Source organism: Ips typographus, linkage group LG15 (genome assembly GCF_016097725.1).
Source record: "Ips typographus isolate SLU linkage group LG15, UJ_Ityp_2.0, whole genome shotgun sequence".
NCBI lineage: Eukaryota > Metazoa > Arthropoda > Insecta > Coleoptera > Curculionidae > Ips > Ips typographus.
Genome location: NC_138436.1, coordinates 3,570,702 through 3,596,293, shown reverse-complemented (window position 1 = coordinate 3,596,293; position 25,592 = coordinate 3,570,702). Strand labels below are relative to the sequence as shown.

General features: G+C 36.2%; 2 long non-coding RNA genes across 2 annotated transcripts in view; one reads left to right on the top strand and one right to left on the bottom strand.

The window, feature by feature from the left end:
- LOC145738479 (uncharacterized) overlaps positions 1–25,592 on the bottom strand; it is an 89,428-nt gene that overhangs the window by 752 nt on the left and 63,084 nt on the right. The gene's annotated exons all lie outside the window — the stretch shown is intronic.
- The window catches only part of LOC145738483 (uncharacterized), a 144,082-nt gene that overhangs the window by 109,635 nt on the left and 8,855 nt on the right, over positions 1–25,592 (top strand). The window lies entirely within an intron of this gene.

The window sequence follows — 25,592 nt, the reverse complement described above, 5'->3', positions numbered from 1 at the left end:
CTTCCTAAAATCACTGATCGATTACCAGTAATGAGTTTTGATAAAGGATTATTGCCCATACCAGAAAATGTAAGGTTAGCTGACCCACAGTTTAATATATCGAGTGATATTGATATTTTATTGGGTTCAAACGCGTTCTGGGCAGCTGTTAAGGGAGAACAAATTAGACTTGGTTCAAATTTACCAATTTTGCAGAAAACAGAATTTGGATTTGTTATTGCGGGTAACTTAAATTTAAATTCTACGTGTCATATGTCTGTTACCTGTCATACCTTGTCGCAACAAGAGTATAGTGACAAACTGTTGGTTAAATTTTGGGAAATTGAGGATGTAGTTGGAAAGAAAAAAATGATGTCAAAAGATGAGGAATATTGTGAAATTTATTTTAGATTAAGAGAAGAGACTACACAACGGGATAAAAATGGCCGTTTTGTAGTAAGAATTCCGTTCAAGTCTAATTTAAAATTGGGAAATTGCCGAGATGTAGCTTTAAATCGACTTAATTTATTGGAAAAAAGACTGAATAAGGATTTAAATTTAAAGAAAGAGTATGCCGAGTTAGGACATATGTCAGTAGTGACGGATGATGACATGGATGGATATTTTTTACCCCACCATGCCGTAATCAAAGGTGACAGTTTAACAACTAAATGTCGTGTTGTATTTGATGCGTCCGCTAAATCGGACACGGGTGTGTCGTTGAATGACATACAATATGTAGGCCCTACCTTACAACACGAACTATTTTCGATTTTATTGAGATTTCGGTTACATCAGTATGTTCTAACAGGAGACATATCTAAAATGTATAGGCAAATTAATGTACATGAAGATGACAGGAAATTCCAAAGGATTTTTTGGCGAAATGACGTTGGAAAAGTGTTACAGATTTTCAAATTAAACACCGTAACTTATGGTTGCGCATCTTCTCCATATTTGGCCGTAAAATGTTTCATGTTTTAGCGGAGGAAAATAGTGAGAAATTTCCAGTAGCTAGTCGAGTTATAAAAACAGATTTTTATATGGATGACGTTTTAACAGGAGCGAATTCTAAAGAAGAATTATTAAAAATTCAGAGTGATATTGTTAGTATTTTAGCAAGTGCAGGATTCGAGTTAAGAAAATTTTTGTGTAATGATTTTTCAATTCTAAATAAGTTTGAAGTAAATAAAAATTTAGATGCTCATATTTTATCAATTGGGGAAACAGAGAACAACAAAACGTTAGGTATTTTTTGGAATCCTTTGAGAGATTCAATTCAATATAAGGTACAGGATTTTAAGGATAATGAGTTAAAGGATATAGATATAACCAAACGATCTGTACTGTCTTTGATAAGTAAGATCTTTGATCCATTGGGACTAATAAGTCCAATTGTAGTACAGGGAAAGATTTTAATGCAGGAAATCTGGAAAAATAAAGTGTCTTGGGATGATAACATTCCATTGTCTTTAGCGGAATTGTATTTGTCTTTTAAAATGAATCTTGGAGATGGAAAAATGGAAATTCCTAGACATGCATTAATGTCAGAATATGTCCGTATAGAGATGCACGGCTTTAGTGACGCCTCCATGAAGGCGTATGGTGCTTGTTTGTATGTACGCTGTATCACCAGCACTGGAAGAATCGGTGCTAAGCTGTTGTGCGCTAAATCGCGTGTAGCGCCTTTGAGACAGATCAGCTTACCCAGACTAGAGTTATGTGGAGCCTTATTGTAGGCCAATTTGGGTGCTAAAACGTTAAATTCTTTAAATGTTGAATTCAACAAGATTTATTGGTGGACAGATTCTACAATTACGTTGAACTGGATAGCGGGTGAACCTTACCGTTGGAAAATCTTTGTGGCAAATAGAGTGAGCGAAATTAGGTCACTGACAAACTGTAAAGATTAGATTGGCATCATGTCAGAACAGATAGTAATCCTGCAGATCTAATATCGAGAGGAGTTTCAAGTGAAACTTTAGATAATTCAAGTTTATGGTGGCATGGACCTGAATGGTTTCAGTCAGATGAAAGTACTTGGCAGTTGGAAAATGTAAGTGTGCAAGAGCAGGAGATTCCTGAACAAAGAGTAGTGGTTTGTTTAAGTATTCAACCTTGTGATGAATTAAATTATGGTTTAGCGAAATTCTCCGCTCTGCAAAAGAGCTTAAGAGTGTTAGGTTATGTTTTGAGGTTCATAAAAAACTTAAAAATGAGTTGTAAAGAATGTAATAAGCAGACTGGTCCGTTAACTCCAGACGAGTTGAACGAGGCATTGGAACAATATATTAAAAATGTACAAATACAATGTTTTGCGTCAGAATATAATGCTTTACTTAATAATAAAGAAATTTCAAAATATGGTCGTATTTTAGGTTTAAATCCATTTTTGCATAAGGGTTTAATTAGAGTTGGAGGTAGGATTGAAAAGTCAAGTCAGCCTTTTGAACAAAAGCATCCTATAATTTTGCCACAAGGTGATAAATTAACAGAAAGTATTATAAGAGAAGAACATATGCGATTGTTGCATTGTGGTGTTCAGTGTTTGATCTATTCGGTACGGCAGCGTTTTTGGCCATTATCAGGTCGCAAAATATGTAAGGGAGTTGTAAGAAAATGTATTGAGTGCTTTCGTGTAAAGCCTGGAAAACTTAATTATCTAATGGGCGACTTACCTGAGGTTAGAGTAAATGCGCATTCAGTGTTTTTAAATGTAGGGACAGATTTTGGGGGTCCTTTTTTACTCAAGGACCGATTTACCGGAAATCCAAAGTTGGTAAAATGTTATATATGTTTGTTTGTCTGTATGAGTACAAAGGCCGTACACATTGAGCTCGTCTCTGAATTAACAACTGCTGCTTTTTTGGCTGCCTTCAGACGATTTGTCAGTAGACGTGGTAGACCGACTAACATATATTTCGACAATGGTTCGAATTATATTGGAGCCAATAATGAACTAGGTAAGCTTTATGACTTTTTGGGAAACAATTGTGAGTACATCGCCAATCAACTTGCTAGTGAGCGTATAAAATGGAATTTTATTCCGGCACGTTCTCCTACTTTTGGGGGAATCTGGGAGGCAGGAATTAAGAGCGTAAAATTTCACTTAAAGAGGGTGGTTGGTGGTAAATCTTTAAATTTCGAGGAATTCGGTACCATTCTAGCACAAATTGAAGGTATCCTAAATTCCCGTCCCATTTGTCCTATCAATGATGACCCAGATGATTTGACGGCGTTGACACCAGGCCACTTTCTAATTGGCAGAACTCTTTCAAGTCTTCCAGGGCGGAGTTTCATGCAAGTTCCAGAAAATCGATTGCGGAAGTGGGAGAAGTTGCAGTCAATGGTGCAACATTATTGGGCCAGATGGCAAAGGGAGTACCTGACTGAACTCCAAGTGCGCACCAAATGGAAATTAAACTGTAACCATATGTTGAAAATAGGTACTTTGGTACTTATACGCAATGATAACGCTTCAAATTTGCATTGGGAGTTGGGCCGTATTGTACAGTTGTATCCTGGAAAGGACGGTGTGGTTCGGGTGGTAAAACTGAAAGTGCGAGATGGAACCACTACTCGTGCTGTTAATCGCATTTGTGCTCTACCTGTTGAGGACTAACTTAGCTTTAATTGTTTATTACCTAATAATGTATTTTTAATGTTAAATCTAAGCTTATATGTTTTGTTGTAAGTACATAGTACTTCCAAAGGGGCCGGTATGTTAAGGAGTGAAATTTGGCAACACCGACAAGGAGAGAGAGAAAGTTACGATGCACGAGATCTGCACGTTTTGTTTAAACCTAAACAATAAATGTAGCAATAATACAGTCCACAAGTTTAATTAATATATTTCTTCCTACCCAGAACAATGAGTTTGCAGTTAAATGGCAATTTCCAAACTGTATAGGTGCTATAGATGGTAAACATGTATCAATTCAGGTCAGTGATTTCCTTGAATTCAAAAATTTAAAACTAATCTTTAAAACTTTACTCTGAATGGTGATTTATACTCCTTCTGCAACTTTTAGTGCCCACCAAAGGCTGGATCAGCCTATTTTAATTACAAAGAATCTCACTCAGTTGTATTGATGGCAATATGTGATGCCAACTATTGTTTCACTTTAGTTGACATAGGATCAGAAGGACGAAACAGTGACGGAGGCATATTTCGACACTTATACTTAAAAAAAAAAAATTATTAACAATAACCAGTTGGATGTACCTTTACCATCTTGTATATCTGAAGAGAGACCACTCATGCCATATGTTTTAGTAGGCGATGCTGCATTTACCATGTCTCATTTTCTTTTACCAAACCATATTCTGGAAAGTTTATGATGACAAGAGAAAAAAAAGTTTTTAACTACCGATTATCTCAAGCTCGTCGATGCATTGAAAATGCCTTTGGGATACTTTCAGCACGGTGGAGAATTTTTAGAAGGTCCATAAATTGTTCCTTGTCTACAGTAGATAATATTATTAAAGCTACTGTATGTCTTCATAACTTTATAATGAGAGCTGAAAAAAATTATAAAACCAAAGTATATTGCAATAATGAATTTGTTGACAGGGAATTGGAAAATGGAGCTGTTATTTTAGGAAAGTAGGAGAGAAATTTTACCAAAAAAATTTGAGAAAGTTACAAAACTAGGAACAAATACCTACAGCAGAAATGCAGCTGAAATTAGGGAACAGTTTACAAAGTATTTTTTAAATGAAGGTTCTGTTGAGTTTGAGTGGAATAGGTTAGATAATTTTTAAGGCTTTCATGAGTTAGTTCTTTAACAATGTTACATAAATTCTGTAAAATCATGGAAAGTATATAACTTTATTGTTATAAAATGTTGGTGTTGAGGGTTTGAAAAATAAATAGGAGAAATGGAAATAAACTATTTGTTTTACTTTTGTTATAAATGCTATTGTCGACGCTGTTATTTACTACTTGATGCACAATTCTTGAAAGGTCCCTGGAAAGCTTTAATTGTGTCTAAATTCCTCTCAACTGTTAGTGCGTACTTTTCAATGGACAGTGATAATTAATCTCCACAGTTCTTCAGGGAGCTTTCAAGAATAAAGCACTTAGAGAAGCTCCTATATTATTATCTAAGGTAAGTAATTTAATATCAAATAAATCAATAATCTGCTATAAATATTCTGAATAATTTATTTGAGTATATTACAGGTACTTGTACTTGTAGGAACTACACTAAATATTATGGGCTATCTTGTTTAAGTATGGTTGCATGTCATTAGAACTTTACATTCACAAGGTCCACCTTTCAATATTAAATTTTAAATGACATGCAAAAATACTTTTATTAGATGACCCATACCTGCCATACCACACATAACTAGTAATAAACTACCTATATACATTATATCTTATTATATTAGAAGGAACAGTATGTAAGTCTTAACTTATTAAATTTTAGCAATCTGGTTCATATTGAGCTTGTAAGAGGAGTTCTAGAATTTAAATTTCCAATACACTCCTTCTATGATAGGATAGTTTTCGTAAACCCTCTGCTAAGCGATTGCAGAAACTCTCAATTCCATCTGGTGCTTCTTGGGGTTTATCATCACCTGGTCTAAATGTTTAATAAAAATATCATCACTGTTTAACCGCTGTCTTTTAATTGAGTTGCGAGGTGTTTCCTCAATTTTAGTTTTGGTTTGAGATAGTCCAATAGTTTCTGTTTCTTGGTTATTCAATCCATTTGACACTGTTTTTCGTTATTCAAAACTATCATCTAGAAATTTCATAGCATAATAATGCTTCCATATTTTGCTTTTTTGATCAAATTTTTGAGTGGCTGACGACCCACTGGGGATTCTAGCTTCAATGTCACCTTTTACTTTCATGTAGTAGTACCTAAGAGTTTTCCATTTTTTACTTAACTCAGCAATAGAAAGTTTGGTTTTTAAAATAGATTTTATTTCCTTGCCTTCCGTAAATCTTTTTCTGCACTGGTCAGATGTTGGTCCCCCTGCTTCGCTTTTGTCTCTATAAGCTTGAGCTGCATTAACGCTGTGGCGTAATAAGAAACTTCTTCGCGGGCTATAACCCTATCGATTTGTTTCTCATCAACCCTCATTGCGTCGTAAGTCTCGGTTGCTATATCGACTAGTTTTGCGTAGTTTGCAGAGAACGTCTGCCTTGGTGCTATTTCCGTAACCGTAACGTCGATGCCGAAAATCGCTTCAGAGAAAAGATCAGATGTCGGCAGTTCGAGTGCTGTAGTGGTAAAGAGACCGATATCACAAAGTGGGGTGATTAAATAGGCACATGGCACCTGACACAAAGAAACACGACCACAAACCGACGCTTCCCCGACAAAAATCGAAACCAATCACGTGACTACGGCACCTGATAACTTATCAGGTCACGCACCCACATTTACAACAAAATGTGCACAAAGTGCAATTGGAGGATTTAAGCGATCGGAATCGGTCTACTAGTGTAACTAGGCCCATGTACATTAAAAACACAAATCAAACGAGTTAACGGACGAAAACTCTATTTCGTACGTAACACACTCCCCTAAGTAACCAAAAAAAAATTAAACTTGTTCAATTTTTTTTTAAGTGAAAAAGCACCTCGAAACTGACCTGAAGAAAAGCAAACGAAAAGACGATAAACCACCAAAATCAAGAAAACAAATGATGGGCGCCAGTATACCATTTGAAGGAGGCAAACAACCTTTCAAACGAAAATGAAGCTCATCACAGCTATGAAGTAGCTCTGAAGAGGAGAAAAAAAAAACACAAGGTACCGGTTGACTCGCTCCAGTCTCCCACTCAAACAATATTCCCAGGAGAAGTCGTCCTGACCCTACAAATCTCTAACCGGTTTATGTCCAGAAAATTAAAACGGGGTTGAACATGAAACCAACGTTGCGTAAACCTCGTTATGCGAGAGGAAACCTCATTCATTGGTCTCGGTAGAGATAAACAGAGACAGGACTCAACGCTCAGGAAAACCACAGAAAGAGAAACCAAAACAAATCACCTGGCAGGTGGAAATGAAATAAAGAAAACTAACAGGAAAGAGAAGACAATCGTCCACCAACAAAAGGAAAGGTTTTTGATAGGAACCCTCTCTAGAAAACCCGAAAAATACACCGAACGGTTAGTGTATTGGTAACCACAAAAAAAAAATTAAATTTACTGGGGTGTTCCGAACGAAACCACTGACGCCAAATCTCACGTAACCAAGCAATTGGGGCTGAGGTCGAACACAGTAGAAAGTCCCCGTACTCCAGGGCCATTAAGGTACTTACAGGGACTCTAAGACTTTCCCCCCAAGAACTACCCTCCCAAAAACCTTAAAGGTTAAGTGACTATCGCGGCACCCAATTCCGCTCAGCCCTTTACAACAAAGCAAAGTGGTTACAAAGAAAGTCAAATCCGGTAAAAGTCAAAATCAGGTAAATTGTCAAAACTGACAACAAGACAAAATAGAGAATAGAAAAAAAAAACGAAATTCCCTACATGTACGCAAGATTAAACATTAACGCATACAAGTTGCGGGGAAAAACAATTGACACAATCGAGCAAAAGAAAAATTGACTCCCTGACACTCCTAAATCGTCCCAAGAACCCTGACCACACGGTAACACTCGTTCCTGAACAAAAAACTAAGAGGAGTATCCAAAACGGGAAAAATCAAAAAAGACACAATTGAGGAAAAATATACTCCCTGACACTCCCAAATCATTCCAGGAACCCTGACCACACGGTAACACTCATTCCAGAACAAACAAATAAAGGGGAGTATCCAAAGCGGGAAAAATCAATTAAAGACACAATCGAGGAAAATTAAATCCAATAATAAACAAGTCAAATTAAATTTAATTAAAAATTATACACGATGTTAAAATGTGTTATTCTGGCTAATACGGTATCCACAGAATCTTTCAATTAAACAATTGAGTATATAAGTACCCGCCACTGTCCCTTAATAATGACACTTATTGAAAAAGATATTAGGTAACAAATGTCATTATCACCAACTTCCAGCCTCGTTTATGTCCATTGGCTGGGTCTTGATGACCTGAGTTTCCCCTCCTGAGAGGCTCAAGTTCTTTATTGCCATCTTCTCATTTCTGGTCTCCTCGGACCTATGGGATGGAATCTCCCAATGAGATTGTTTGTCCATACGGTGCCTGCCGGTCTTCCTATATGGAAGTTTGGTACTGGTTCAGCGTCATCTGATGCTAAAGCCATAACCATATCTCCGGCTATTCCCAATGACGGTACCTCTTCGAATAAGGCATGTGTATCAGCATTTATTTCAGCTGCGTGGTAACCTCCGAAGTTTTGCACAACTGTAGTTGGTAGTGGCGGTACTTCGAGTCTGGTTTCCTTGCCCATTTTATCCGTATATGTCCCTATTTCCTTTAAGTAAGTGAATAGTGCTTGTGGGACATTGAAGACGTCATCGGAAGTTGCCTTCCGTAAATCTTTTTCTGCACTGGTCAGATGTTGGTCCCCCTGCTTCGCTTTTGTCTCTATAAGCTTGAGCTGCATTAACGCTGTGGCGTAATAAGAAACTTCTTCGCGGGCTATAACCCTATCGATTTGTTTCTCATCAACCCTCATTGCGTCGTAAGTCTCGGTTGCTATATCGACTAGTTTTGCGTAGTTTGCAGAGAACGTCTGCCTTGGTGCTATTTCCGTAACCGTAACGTCGATGCCGAAAATCGCTTCAGAGAAAAGATCAGATGTCGGCAGTTCGAGTGCTGTAGTGGTAAAGAGACCGATATCACAAAGTGGGGTGATTAAATAGGCACATGGCACCTGACACAAAGAAACACGACCACAAACCGACGCTTCCCCGACAAAAATCGAAACCAATCACGTGACTACGGCACTTGATAACTTATCAGGTCACGCACCCACATTTACAACAAAATGTGCACAAAGTGCAATTGGAGGATTTAAGCGATCGGAATCGGTCTACTAGTGTAACTAGGCCCATGTACATTAAAAACACAAATCAAACGAGTTAACGGACGAAAACTCTATTTCGTACGTAACACACTCCCCTAAGTAACCAAAAAAAAATTAAACTTGTTCAATTTTTTTTTAAGTGAAAAAGCACCTCGAAACTGACCTGAAGAAAAGCAAACCAAAAGACGATAAACCACCAAAATCAAGAAAACAAATGATGGGCGCCAGTATACCATTTGAAGGAGGCAAACAACCTTTCAAACGAAAATGAAGCTCATCACAGCTATGAAGTAGCTCTGAAGAGGAGAAAAAAAAAACACAAGGTACCGGTTGACTCGCTCCAGTCTCCCACTCAAACAATATTCCCAGGAGAAGTCGTCCTGACCCTACAAATCTCTAACCGGTTTATGTCCAGAAAATTAAAACGGGGTTGAACATGAAACCAACGTTGCGTAAACCTCGTTATGCGAGAGGAAACCTCATTCATTGGTCTCGGTAGAGATAAACAGAGACAGGACTCAACGCTCAGGAAAACCACAGAAAGAGAAACCAAAACAAATCACCTGGCAGGTGGAAATGAAATAAAGAAAACTAACAGGAAAGAGAAGACAATCGTCCACCAACAAAAGGAAAGGTTTTTGATAGGAACCCTCTCTAGAAAACCCGAAAAATACACCGAACGGTTAGTGTATTGGTAACCACAAAAAAAAAATTTAATTTACTGGGGTGTTCCGAACGAAACCACTGACGCCAAATCTCACGTAACCAAGCAATTGGGGCTGAGGTCGAACACAGTAGAAAGTCCCCGTACTCCAGGGCCATTAAGGTACTTACAGGGACTCTAAGACTTTCCCCCCAAGAACTACCCTCCCAAAAACCTTAAAGGTTAAGTGACTATCGCGGCACCCAATTCCGCTCAGCCCTTTACAACAAAGCAAAGTGGTTACAAAGAAAGTCAAATCCGGTAAAAGTCAAAATCAGGTAAATTGTCAAAACTGACAACAAGACAAAATAGAGAATAGAAAAAAAAACGAAATTCCCTACATGTACGCAAGATTAAACATTAACGCATACAAGTTGCGGGGAAAAACAATTGACACAATCGAGCAAAAGAAAAATTGACTCCCTGACACTCCTAAATCGTCCCAAGAACCCTGACCACACGGTAACACTCGTTCCTGAACAAAAAACTAAGAGGAGTATCCAAAACGGGAAAAATCAAAAAAGACACAATTGAGGAAAAATATACTCCCTGACACTCCCAAATCATTCCAGGAACCCTGACCACACGGTAACACTCATTCCAGAACAAACAAATAAAGGGGAGTATCCAAAGCGGGAAAAATCAATTAAAGACACAATCGAGGAAAATTAAATCCAATAATAAACAAGTCAAATTAAATTTAATTAAAAATTATACACGATGTTAAAATGTGTTATTCTGGGTAATACGGTATCCACAGAATCTTTCAATTAAACAATTGAGTATATAAGTACCCGCCACTGTCCCTTAATAATGACACTTATTGAAAAAGATATTAGGTAACAAATGTCATTATCACCAACTTCCAGCCTCGTTTATGTCCATTGGCTGGGTCTTGATGACCTGAGTTTCCCCTCCTGAGAGGCTCAAGTTCTTTATTGCCATCTTCTCATTTCTGGTCTCCTCGGACCTATGGGATGGAATCTCCCAATGAGATTGTTTGTCCATACGGTGCCTGCCGGTCTTCCTATATGGAAGTTTGGTACTGGTTCAGCGTCATCTGATGCTAAAGCCATAACCATATCTCCGGCTATTCCCAATGACGGTACCTCTTCGAATAAGGCATGTGTATCAGCATTTATTTCAGCTGCGTGGTAACCTCCGAAGTTTTGCACAACTGTAGTTGGTAGTGGCGGTACTTCGAGTCTGGTTTCCTTGCCCATTTTATCCGTATATGTCCCTATTTCCTTTAAGTAAGTGAATAGTGTTTGTGGGACATTGAAGACGTCATCGGAAGTTGCCTTCCGTAAATCTTTTTCTGCACTGGTCAGATGTTGGTCCCCCTGCTTCGCTTTTGTCTCTATAAGCTTGAGCTGCATTAACGCTGTGGCGTAATAAGAAACTTCTTCGCGGGCTATAACCCTATCGATTTGTTTCTCATCAACCCTCATTGCGTCGTAAGTCTCGGTTGCTATATCGACTAGTTTTGCGTAGTTTGCAGAGAACGTCTGCCTTGGTGCTATTTCCGTAACCGTAACGTCGATGCCGAAAATCGCTTCAGAGAAAAGATCAGATGTCGGCAGTTCGAGTGCTGTAGTGGTAAAGAGACCGATATCACAAAGTGGGGTGATTAAATAGGCACATGGCACCTGACACAAAGAAACACGACCACAAACCGACGCTTCCCCGACAAAAATCGAAACCAATCACGTGACTACGGCACCTGATAACTTATCAGGTCACGCACCCACATTTACAACAAAATGTGCACAAAGTGCAATTGGAGGATTTAAGCGATCGGAATCGGTCTACTAGTGTAACTAGGCCCATGTACATTAAAAACACAAATCAAACGAGTTAACGGACGAAAACTCTATTTCGTACGTAACATTATTAGCATATGAATTGGAGAATTATTTGGAAAAGATGATGTTATCCAAATGATGACCGTTACGTTGCTGGCACTCTTCTAAACGGGAACGAAGATTGGCGATAACACGTTGACACATAGCTATCGATATTGTCACGAATGGAAAATCCGTTAATTGAAAAGATGGACTGATTAACTTAAAAAACATCGAGGATTGCGAAATGTTAAGCGCACGAGGCAAGGTCGCATCACGATGCACCGAATGTGTCATGCACCGAGTGCACCGTATCGGTGATGAGTCACCACCACCTGCTTTGCAGAAATGTGAAAAACAAGCGACAAAAACAAACTGCGTCAGCCGATCAATCGGGTATAAAATACGCCGATTTTAGCAGTAGAGGATAAGTGTGAACCGATCAACGGTAGTGTGACCAGCTGACCCGAGAAGTCGTAATGTCGACTCTCCTCGGAAAAAGATTAAGTTAATTAGTCCGTTCTCTAAGTTGTTTAAAAACGCGAAGTGACCAAGCCATTGCCAGGAAAAGCTAAGTCCTTAGCTATGACTATGTAAGTACAATTGTTAATTGTCAACCTTTTGTTTACAACCGTATTGTGCATCCATTTGTGTATTCCGTGTTTAATAGATTTAAGTGTGATACAAGGAAAACTCAGTGTTTGATTCCATCCCTAAAACTGAGATCCCGGCACGACGTTTAACGTCGTGAGTCAGTTTAATTGGTGAACCCAGAAGGGCTCATAAATTAAACGTGACATTATTGCTGCCATTTCTGACCTGATGTTTTGCTTCAACTGGGTTAGATTCGTCGGATTATTTTGATAAACCTTACTTTTAAGGTATCCCCATGCAAAATAGTCGAGCGGGCTAAGGTCGGGGTTTCTGCGAGGCCAGTTGAGGTTACCCCTTCGCGAAATGACTTTATTAGGGAATAATTCGTTAACAACTTCCATTGAGTCATTTGAGGTATGGCAAGTGGCCCCATCTTGCTGGAACCACGTTCTTGAGTTGAAACCTGTAAACTCCTGCAACTCTGGGACCAAAAAATTTCGCAACATATCGCAATAACGGTCACTATTCACATTAATTGCTCGGCCTCGTTGATCTTCATGAAAATAAGGACCAATTATGCCTTTAGCACACATAGCGGCCCAAACAACGACCTTTGGGCTATGCAGGGGTCGTTCATGCTTTCGTATCGGATTCTCCACTGCCCAGTACCGACAATTCTGCCTATTAACATGACCATTCAGGTGAAAATTTGCTTCGTCACTGAACAGTATGTTGTTAAAGTTGTTAAATCGCTGCAGCATTTCGTTCACAAAATTCAGTCGATTAGCATAGTCCGTATCCTTTAATTCTTGAACCAATTGTATTTTATAGGCTTTTTGATGTAAGTCTCTTTAAAATCGAATGTAAAGACGATTTTTTGATGTTCAACGCTTGGCTTCGCTTTCGGATGGATAAAGACGGATTTTGACGAACCGACGCCTCAACTTCTTTAATTGTTTCTTCATCGCGCACTGAACGAGGACGACCAGAGTTTTGAATTTTAACTGTCGCCCCTGTATTCTCGAACATCCTGATCCATTTCTTAATGCTATCGTCACTTGGCGCGTGGCGTGTACGATATTCCACACGATAGAGACGTTGAGCAGTCACTATTGAATCACCATTACGATAATACGCTCGTACGCAAAATGCGCGATGCGTCCCCGAGTACTGTTCCATTGTGACTTCTTTCTTTTACGAGTCGTAGTTGAACTCATATGTGAAGTAGTTGGAGTTGGAGACTGAATGTTTGATAAGTCTGTGTCGGAAAAATTATTGGGTTCTGTTAGCTCCATGTTTTCTTCAATGTCCTGAAATAAATTATAAGTTATTGTTTTTGTTTTAGTTTCCAAAGAGCGAAAAGGAATGGAAATCAATAGCTAACGATTTTAAAGAAAAATGGAACTTTGATACATGTTGTGGTGCGATGAAAACCTAATGAAGCCATATGCTCAAAAAAACTTAAAAAAGGAACAAAGGATATTTAATTATAGGTTAAGTCGAGCACGTAGAATCGTAGAAAATGCTTTTGGCATAATGGCTAGCCGGTTTCGTATATTTCATACTGATATTGCTATTGACATTGAAAATGTTGATGCTATAGTATTAGCATGTTGTGCCCTTCATAACTTCCTTAGACGTAAAGCATCTACAACTTACTCGCCAAAATCTTCATATGACCAAGAAGATACTGAAACTGGAGAAGTAATACCTGGAGAATGGCGACAAGATCGAAATCCTTTGACATCACTGAAACGTTCTCCAAGAGCAGCTACTGCTTTAGCAAAAAAGATAAGAGATGAATACAAAACATACTTCAATACTAACGGAGCTGTGCCTTTCCAAGAAAAAAGATGTGGCTTGATCCAAACTTAGTGAACAATAGGGTGGGGGCCCCTTTTATAAAAAAAAATATTAAACCAAACTTGTACATGATTATTTAACAATACATTATATTAATAAATAGCTACATGCTTTACATACCTCGTTTTGTGTTTTTTCGGGGCCACTCTCGTCATCTTCAATATTTGAAGTGCCTTTCCGAGGCATTTCAGAATCGGCCATGAAACTTAGCATATCATAATACCATAAGGATGGAACGTAAACTTCATCAGTGCCACTGCCAGACCTCACAGAGTTTATGACTTTTTTTAATTCTCGGCGAAAACTGCATCGCATAGTATGAATTTTTTTAACTACAAAGTCCTTATTTGCGTTTGGAAATTTTTCATTGCATTTTTTTATCAGTTCTTCGTATGCTTGGTTTTTTATGTTTCTGTTTGAATACTCTTTAGCCTTTGTATTCCAAAGACAGGTATGCAGATGATAAATGTTTATAAACTCCTCCCAAAATATGCGATCACTTTCCATCATGGAATTTACCAACTAAACCAACAAAACTAACCTTAAAATAACGCGGGTGTATAAATAACTATTAACTTGTACTTAACATTATAAAAAATTGAAATTTGGCAAAAAATTAAGTTCCTAAAATGATGATCTTTCTCTTGGAAACAAAAATGAGCTGTTTAAGTTAGAGATAATGCTAACAAATCTTATTTTCTGATTAACCTAAATAGTTCAGCAATGTTGTATAATAATAACATTTTGTGCGGGGGTATCTTTTCTAGATACATTTTTAACTATGATTGACTTGCTCTAATGATCGTCCGAATTATCGTGTTTGACAAGTACTGTCAAATAATGACATTTTATAAAACGGGCCATTAACACTCAAAGCCAATAACTAAAGTAAAAATAGTTTTTATTGAATTATTTTGTTATTTATCAAGTTATTATACATCACTAAAACAGAATAAAACGTTCTATTTAGTGGGCTAAAAATCCAATATGGCGCCCATAAGAAAAAAGAAGGCTGATGATGACTGACAAAAAACGAAACGTCGTGTGGCAAATTTGAATCCATCATCGAATAGCTAGGAAAAAGTGGCAATGAAAAGATTTTTAGATTTTTAGAGATTTTTTTCGGATATCTTCGGAAGCACTCGGAAAATAGAAATTTCTAAAACGGCAATTGGTTGAGATTTAAATTGCGCAACTTTGCCCCAATTTAAACGTTCTCGTATTTCTTATGGTTTCTGGGATCCCAGTGGTGAGGCTCGAATTTGAATTACCCTTTATATTTGATCATCATCAGCATACAAATTATATTTACAGAAATAAAGGGTATTTGTAAAATTAAAAGTATAAATGCTGTACAAAAGAGGTCCCAAGATGCTCCACTGCGGCACTCTACTCAAAACTGTGTAAGTTTTCAGAGACCTTATCACCTATTTGAACTGTTTGATGTCTATCAACAAGGAAAGATGCGAGAAGAGACAATGTCCTTTCTCCAAACCCTATAAACTTTAAAATTGCAATCATAGTTTTATGATCTATCATGTCGAATGCTCTAGTATAATCGAGCAGTATGAGAACAGTAGCTAAATTTTTATCCTGAGCATCAACAATGTCGTCCACTATATCAGATAACGCGGTAGTACACGAGTAACTTTTACGAAAATCAGATTGCTTAGGGGGTATTACTTAGGGGTATTACGCCACAAGTTGTCACAAACTCAGCTATTTGGTAATACATCGCCTTTTCAAGATTTTTTGAAAATACTGGTAGTATTGATATCGACCTCAAGTCACTCATTTCTGTTGGATTATTTTTCTTTGGCAGAGGAATAACCTTAGCGTGTTTCCAATTTTTTGGAAAGTACGATTTCTTTAAACAAGAATTTATACTGTTTGTTAAGAAGGGTAATATTGTGGGACAACAGAAGTTTATAAGGGTGATATTCAAGTCATCTGTTGCAACCGATTTTGATTTAAGTGAAAACAAAACTCAAAGTCGATCTCCACAAAATATTTATTAAGTTCAAAAGGAAAGGAATGACACGCAGTCGTCTCCACAATACTTTATTTCGACCTTCAAAGGGTAAGGCCTGCTCTACTAGTTTCGGACATATAAATGGCCATCTTCAGGTGCTACAAGAATAACTTACTCTACTTATGTGTAACAGATGTTTAAGAAACGAGAAAACCTACCTCAACTCGACAATCAATGCCGGCTGTCTTTTTAGAAAGGGAGAGACAGTGAGACCCATGTTATAAAGATTTTGTGAATTTAAAAAGTTGTTTAAAGGTGGGAATAAAGCTATAAAATTTGTACACATGTAGTATGAATAAAAAAGGTTTAAAATTGAATAATTACCTGATTATGGAGAAAAAAACCTGACACTACATATTTAATCACAAAACTAAAACCTTAAATTAGACCCATTTTTAAGGGCTGGGTTAGACCCTATGGGGAGAGAAAAGATAACTTTAGATTTAATTCACCATCCACGGCAGAGGCGATCGAACAGGAAACAAAATGGAGATGCTAAATTTTTTTGAAAAAACCGCAATGATAAGCCGTTAATTCGAAGGCAGGGGGAGCGTTTAAGAGGGGATTACAATAAAATCAATAACCTAAGTGACGACAGGTAGATAGTTCTGCAACCCACAAATCAATCGAAGATTAACAATAAAAAGGTTAAAGCCGCAACCATTTATACAACAAGATGTAAAGTTAAAATTAGACAAACAATGCACCAAACTAGCAAACAGGTGGCAAGTGGACAACGCAATGAGCAAGATGAGGGTAGCTAAGGGCTCAAATAAGGTGGTAAACCCCAGAAAAAGTGGAAAAGGGGATGGTGAAAGAGGGGGTGCTGGGTTATTAACCTACCGAAGTACGATATCACGGAACACACTGCTTCGTTTTTCTTTTGCAAAATTAAAGCTTTGGTTTTGTAATATAGCAACTAGCCTAATAATCTGTTAAAATAATTAACGCCGTGTACACGGTGATCATTTATAATGTCCCCCCCCTCTCAACTTTTTTATTTTTCACATTAGAAAAAAAAGAATAGAAAAGTTGTACGAGATGATGCCAGCTATTTGCAGAATATATTGTTATTTATACAGGACGTTTCAGAAGAATTATATTTTCAATTTTCTAGAATTATCAAACAATTCTGAACATTTTTTTTATAATATGTCCTATACCTAAATGTAATAATAATAATAATAATAATAACACCAGTCTTTATTTCGAATTGTGATTAGGATAGAGTACAATGTACATTATCAACTAATACAAAGGAAATAGCGTCATGGTAAACTATGAACTATGAAGTACTTAAAGATACTTATATACATTTTCTGCGATTTTTCCCTAAATACAGATTTCAGAGAATAAGCAATATTTATTTAACAAAATAATCCTCTATAGTATAGGGTTCTAATTCAATTAGTAAATTTTTTACTTCTTTTTTGAAACTTTTGTCAGTCAATGTTTTCAGCCTGTCTGGTAGGTTGTTAAATAGGCGAATACACATATATTTTGCATTCTTCTCAGTGAGTGTTAATCTATGTTTTGGACAGTTTACATCTTTTTGTCTTGTGTTGTATGTATGATTGACTTTGATGTTAAATAGGTTTTGGTTCTTTTTAAGAAAGATGAGACACTCATATATATAAATTGCATAAACTGTCATTATTTTATTTTTTTTAAAGATGGATCTACATGAATCTTTGTGTTTCATTTTGAACATTAATCTAATTGCCCTTTTTTGAATTACAAATACATTCTGTATTGAAGTACTTCTACCCCAAAACATAATTGCATACTTGATAATCGATTCAAAGTTGGCAAAGTACAATATTTTAAGGGCCGCCAGGTTCAGATACCCGGAGACAATTCGAATTCCATAGCAAATTGAGTTTAACCTGCCTAGCAGAACATTTATGTGATCAGACCAATCTAGAAATTCATCAATCTGCACTCCCAAAAATTTTGTGTTCTTGGCTAGTAATTGGCTCCTGTCAGTGAGAAGGTGTATTTCATTATGTTTCTCAAATGTACCTTGTTTTGTTGAAAAAATAATCACACTTGTTTTTTCCATATTTAAAGCTAATTTATTTTTTTTAAACCACTCAGAGGTCCTAATAAACAGATCTTTTCCAGACTGAATTAAAGTGCTGATTTCCTCTTGACCTACAAGTAAATTTGTGTCATCTGCATCTGCATAGAGTTCTAATTTTTTTAACAATAGTTCTTTATCTACAAAATCATAAGCCTTAGATAAGTCTAAAAATATACCTATTCCTAGTTTATGGTTTTCTATGTGTTCAAGGATATGACTTGTAAACTGAAAAATTGCTGTTTGTACTGATCTTCCGGCAATGTAGCCATGTTGATAACCACTGAAGAGGTCGCACATTATAAAAAAATCTGTTAGCTGTGTGTATAAAACCAATTTAAAAATCTTTGAAAAGGCTGGAAGGATGCTTATTGGTCTGTAATTTCCTATTTCATTTTTATCACCTTTCTTATAAATCAGTTTAACTTGAGCAATTTTCAACTGATCTGGAAAGCATCCCTGCTTGAGACTTATATTTATTAAGTATGTTAGTGGCTTGGATATATGTGGTAGTACCAATTAAGTGCAAGTAACTACACTTGCAGGAATCTCATCTATACCACTTGTTATTTTGTTTTTTAATTTTGCTGAAAAATCACACAGTTTCTCTTCAGTGATTGGTTTGAAGTGAAATGATTCACTATTGGGGATTATATTACAACTAAACTCCGTGTGCTGCATATTTTCCAATATATCAGGGACCAACGACAACAATTTGTCGTTAAATTTATTTGCTATAACACAAGGATCACCCGCTATATCAGTCTCAAGCCAACACTGAGTTTTCCCCAATATCTCATTACAAATTTACCACATACATTTATTTTTATTGTCAGAAGATTCTATTTGTTTTTTATAACTATCCGCTCTTGATTTTAATAAAATGTTGTCATATTCCTTTTTTACAGTGATATACTGAGGTTTAAATCTTATATCATGTCTTGACAGCTGAAGTAGCAAATCTAGTTTTTTCTTGCACTCATTTAATTCATCCGATTTGTATAATGTTTTGCACTTATTTCTGCTTTTATTTGTTACTAATTTCTGAGGACAACATTGATTAAACAGGATTGTAAATTCCGACAAAAATAAGTTCCATTGCTCATCGATGGTTTGATAAAATGAACTGAAGACTATTCCCCAGTTTTCACTCTTAAGGAGGTTTACAAATTGTTGTTTGTTTTGTTCAGAAAAGATACGAGTGTAATAGCTTGTATTAATAGCCTTAGTTGACATCTGGAACGTGACGCATTGGGCAGAATGATCTGATATGTGCGTGTTTATTACAGAACTTTCTATGTAAGGAAAATTAACAAATATGTTATCTATGCAACTTTGACTTCGACTCGTTATTCTGGTATTTGCTGTAATTGTATGTTGAAGATTAAAACAGTTCATAAGTGATAAAATTCTATGTTTGTTTTTGTTGTCCTTAAGAAATTCAATATTAAAATCACCAGTGATTATTATCATTTTGTTTACATCAAATATAATGCTCAATGCGCGTTCAAGACAATCAAACAAAGTTTCTATATTTCCTGCAGGGGGTTTATAAATGCAAATAACAACTACTTCCTTCCCATTAATGTCGCAATCAACTGCGGAGCATTCGAATATTTGTTTCTTAGACAATTTGGTTATCTTAATTATAGACTTACATTTTATTGATTGATGAACAAATATCGCACTACCTCCGTGTTCCCCACGTTCACGACATGCAGAAGAGACCAATTTAAAGTTATGTGGAGTGAAAAATTGTAATTCATCTTTTGTTTTCCAGTGTTCCGTTACACAAAGTACTCTTACGCCTGTTAGATCCTGGATTAAGTGATTCAGTTGATTTAGCGAATTTTCTATTGATTGGATGTTCTGGTGTAAAATTCCATATGTCTTCTTCTTGCTGCTCTTGGAATCATTTCTTGAAATTTCCTTTTTAGTTTTGCTGCTATTTGAGACCTTCACTAAAAAGGATTACTACCATAGTTTATGTTGTTTTTATAACGCAACATTCTTCTCTTGTATACTGGACACCCCAAATTTTTTGCTGAGTGATTTCTATCTTCAATTTTCATCTTTTCACAATTTGGACAGTTTAGGGTAGATGATTTACAGTTTCGGGCTTCATGTTCACCACCACAATTTAAACAGCACTTTTCTTCAGAGCAATGTTTTGCTACATGTACAAAACCGCTACACTTAAAACACATGGCCAAGTAATAGTTTTCGAAATATTCGCATTTCCACTAAGCGGCTACATTGGAAAAAAAGTTCTCGTTCTTGTAGCTGTGAATAATTAGTGAATTAGTGAATTAGTCATCAATACGAGACCAATATGACCTTTTTATAAAGAAAATATCAATGATTTTATTTTGGAGTGAAATTCAATATCTGAAACAACTATAGATATAATAATATATAATAACGCATGTAGTTTTCACAAATCAAATTGCTCAACTGGGCTTCCGTTTTCTTCAATACATTTGATATACGTTCTTTGTAACCTTTCTAACGCGGAGTGAGCGATTGGTTATAATCTTCATTCAGAATTTGAATTTCCAGTCTAATAAGTTCTTTCAAATGTTCAGTATTTTCAATGCTATGTGCATTCACTCGATCTTTTAGCGTTCCCCATAAAAATTCATCAATCTGCGTCAAGTCAGGGCTGTTAGGAGGCCATTTTATCGGTGCATCCCTCCCAATCTATTCATTGAACCGTTGACTTAGATGGTTTCTAACACCTACGACACTGTGAGGTGGAGCGCCATCTTGTTGGAAAACAATGTTTCTCTCTTGTTCCAACGGATCATCAAAAAAGTCCTCTAGTTCTTGATGGAGAAAATTCAAATAAACATCTCAGTTTAAAGTAACGGTAAAGAAATGGGGATCTATTATTTTGTTATACAGGATAGCACACCAAACATTGACAGTTTGGCGACGTTGAAATTGAAATTCCCCGTAGCCGTGGGGATATACTGTAGCCCACTGTCTGGTGTTTTTCCTGTTAATCATACCGCTGGTCGCAAATGATGACTCGTCGGTACAGAATACATTTTTCAAATAATTGTTATTCAAGTTATTTTTTTCCAACATGGTTTGGCAAAATTCAACTCTTTTTTCCTTTTGTCTCGGCGTTAATTTTGTTGTGGGCCTTATTTTGAATGCTTTATGTCCTGATTTCTTGAGAGTGTTTTGTATCCTCCCATTAGAGGTATTTTTTGAATCGCAATCCAATCCAATCGCAATATGCATCCGGGGGTTAATTCTATGGAGTGCCCTTTGAGCAATTTTAACGTTATTATTTGTTTTAATAAATATTTGCAGAATAAATTGTTTTTCTCTTTCGGAATAAGGCATTTTAATAAAAATAATGTTATATTCCCGCAACGTGTAACTGTCACTACTGTCAGTAATAAACAAAGTTTTTGTTTTTTCGTGAGCGCGTAATTCACCGCCACCTAGAACTGGAATCTATCGAATATTTTCTAGAATCTAGCAGCTTAGTGGAAATGCGAATATTTCGAAAACTATTACATTTAGGTATAGGACATATTATAAAAAAAATGTTCAGAATTGTTTGATAATTCTAGAAAATTGAAAATATATAGGGTGTTCCATTTGAAAAAATATAACTTTGACTTGTCACGCATTTCTGAAACGTCCTGTATAAATAACAATATATTCTGCAAATAGCTTGCATCATCTCGTACAACTTTTCTATTCATCATTTTTTTCTAATGTGAAAAATAAAAAAGTTGAGAGAGGGGACATTATAAATGATCACCGTGTACATATCACATTGTTCTCATTAACTAGGTATTAGTTTGTCCCACGAGGTGCTCTAAATTGACCAAATCCAACACTGCTCCTCCAAATCCACCTTTTTAGGAAAGCATACATGTGACTAATGTCCATTTATTGGTTTTAACATCAAACTCTTACACCGAATTTAAACTGTCATGACGGTTATTAAAACCTCCAACAGCCAATAACCGACCATTCAATGATACTGTTACAAAGGCCTCATAGCCAGATTAAGATTTCCTGAAATTTAGGGAAAAACGAGGGGGTCACTATATAGAATTTCCCTAAGTTTAGGGAAAAAGTGCACAACGTGGCAACGCCGCATCCTAGGGGTGTCCCAAACTTACCCCGCTAATACGAAGTCTCAACCCTCTAGGCCTTAAAATAAGGAAGTTACTTAACCCCATGTAAAATGCAAATCCACAAAACAGCTACTTTTGGACATGTCCCGGTATCTTTAAACTTGGATCGGCGCATCGGATGGAATGTTCGCGATACAATAAACGTTTACTGGACGTATAGCGGGAACATTCTGTGCATACAGGAACATTCGAGAGATATATCCCTAAACCATATATGCACCTAGTATTTATGCTGATGCACCCAATATTTCTGCTGACGCTAGTATTAAGTTTTATAAAGGCGATTGTAACGCTGCAACCGTAATCATTAAGACCGTGTCAAAGCTTCAGGCTGTTCGGCTTAATTGTTCACCATAATTTTAAGTTTTTAGTTTAGTAAACGTCCTATTTCAACAAATAAAGTCTTTTTTAAAAGTTACTCCGTCTGACTTCTCATTTAATTGGCGCAGCCGGTAGGATAGTGCAGTTTCGCCCTTTATCGGATTTCGTTGTGCGAAAGTGGTTTTTAAATCTTAGTGCACTATCTGTAACCAATTTTTCGGGACATTTTGTTTGTACGTGTAACGTGCTACACCAAACGGTATTCGTCGCGACGTCGTATTATTTCAAGTAAGAAGAGTACCAAGAAGTCACCCCGAAAAGACGAAGATTGACGTTCCAAGACAAACAAAAACCCCAGGACATCAGCCACGCCTTTATAGGACTCCTATGGTTGTGAACCGCTGCAGTACAGGCTTTATGGATTCTTCTTTGACTCTACTGTAAGTTTTTGCTGAATGACCATTGTTTTTCATGTCTCAAGCGTCAAAACGACTAAAAGAAATTTTGTATAGAAATAGGGCTCGTTTAGGTTTAGTAAAAGAACGAAACAGTTCAGATTCAAGTTCAAGTGAGAACGAAAGCTCAGATAGCGAAGAGAAAACAAGATACGATTCAAATCCTCAACAAAAGGAATTAGTAGATTTATTTGACAACTTAATTTTAGAGAACTCTAGTCATACAAGTAAGGAGGTACAAAGTAGTAATAACATTAACTTTAAAATGGAAAATATTAGATTCCATACCTCTCTTTTGCCCACTTTCTCTGGCAAACAGGAACACCTTGAAAGCTTTATTCTAGCTATCGACGAATTTTATGCATTATATTACGGCAATAGTGAAGCCCAAAAACAGCTCGTAACAGCTGCAATTAAATCAAAGTTAGTTGATGATGCTAGAAATTTCTATCTTTCTAGACCAGATTTAAATGATTGGCTTGCTATTAGAGCAGCACTTAGACAAAAGTTTGGCGATCCAGTCACTTATCTTGTTTTAATGCAACAAATGCAATACATTAAAATTAATAGAAATGAATCAATGTTAGAATTTGTTGACCGATTAAAAACATTTGTGCAACGAATTATTGCTAAAATTCAATGCGAAGTTACCGATGTCACTTCAAAGACTTTACTTTCTCAAGTAGAAAATACATCTGTTTTATTACTAACTGCAAATTCACCGCAAACTTTAAAAACCATGTTAATGATACAAAGACCTAACACATTAGACACTGCTCTTCAACATGTCATTAACTATAATATGATTGAATCTCAAGTAAATTTTACTAACAACCATTCTCCTATGCGAAATCATATGGAAAAACCACACCAATCATTAAATCACAATAACAGAGGTTTTAATAATAATTTTATTAACCCTCATACTAATCAACATAATACTAACCAAATTCGACCTCAACCTTTTCCAAGTCAACCTATAAATGTTCAGCCTAGATTTGTTCCGAGACATTATCCCACAAACTCACAAGTTTTTGGCAAGTCAAGACAAATAGCTCAACAAAATAGACCTAGACAAGATACACCTACACCTATGTCTATTTCAACTGCCGGTCCTTCTCGTTTCTTACATCAACAAAGACAACCCCTAGTGAGACATAATACGTTTATTCCTACAGGACCACGTAACTTTATATCTCAAGAACTTACCAACGTTGAAGTTAACTCACAGACTCCCCTATATGAGGACTCCTTTATGTCTAATCAATCTGATGAAAATTACCTTCAACAGCAAAACGACGTTTTTCCTCAAAATGATTTTGAACAAAACCTTGCGTTTCAAAATTATTGTGACACAAACTATGAAACTTGTCAAGAGACAGAGGAAATAAATAAGGAAAATTTTCAGAAAGCAGCTTCGGAAATACCCTTGACTTAAATAATATCGCTCAAATGATTGAGTTGCCTTACTTCCAACTACCCCGAAAACAAATGACAATTCTTATAGACTCCGGAGCATCCGATTCTATAATTTCACCAAAATTTGCAGAATTATTTTCAAATAATATGTACATTGAACCTTTCGAAATAATTTCTTGTAAACAAATCCATCAAGAAAGTAGGAATTTAAAATTAAATTTGCTAGAAGAATTAGGTATTAACTACACATTTAAGCTTCGTGTTTTAAATTGGCATAATGATTTTGATGCTCTTATAGACACACGAGATTTGAAGAACTTAAATGCTAATTTATGCTATAAAACTAAAACTCTAACCCTTAATGGCATAAAAATCCCCTTTTCTCTTGCATACAACAAACCTCTAACTAGACCAATAGAAAATTTAAACAACTTTTTAGTCATACCAGTAAACTATGAAAAAGGTACAGCAATTTTACCATCTTTTAACATAAATGAACATATTATACCAGACTCACTAGTCGAAGTAAATAATGGTTTATGTAAAGTTCCTAATCCAACACCAAATGTACAAGTTAATTTCCATCAAAGAATAAAAGTAATCCCGCAAGACAAATTCGACACTTGACCCACCGACAAGTAATATAAAATTTAACCCTGAACATCAATTACGACTTGATCATTTAACCCATCTAGAAAAATCAAAAATTTTACCACTATGTCATGAGTTTAAAAGTATAATGTACAATGAAGATTGTGATTTGACATTTACAAGTCAAACAAAACACTTCATACGAACTACAGACGATAGACCAGTCTATGTAAAATCCTTTAGACACCCCCCAAGCATGAATCAAGAAATTCAATCTCAGATTCAAAAACTGCTTGACAACAAAATTATTCGACCCTCAATATCACCATATTCTGCCCCTGTTTGGATAGTTCCTAAAAAACAAGACGCATTTGGTAAACGGAAATTTCGAATGGTTATCGATTATCGAAGACTAAACGATGTTACTGTTGAAGAAAAATACCCATTACCCAGAATAGAAGAAATTTTAGATAATCTTGGTAAATGTACTTATTTTACTACACTTGACTTAGCTCAAGGTTTTCATCAAATTGAAATGGATCCTTCATCTATTGAAAAAACAGCTTTTTCAGTAAATAATGGACATTATGAGT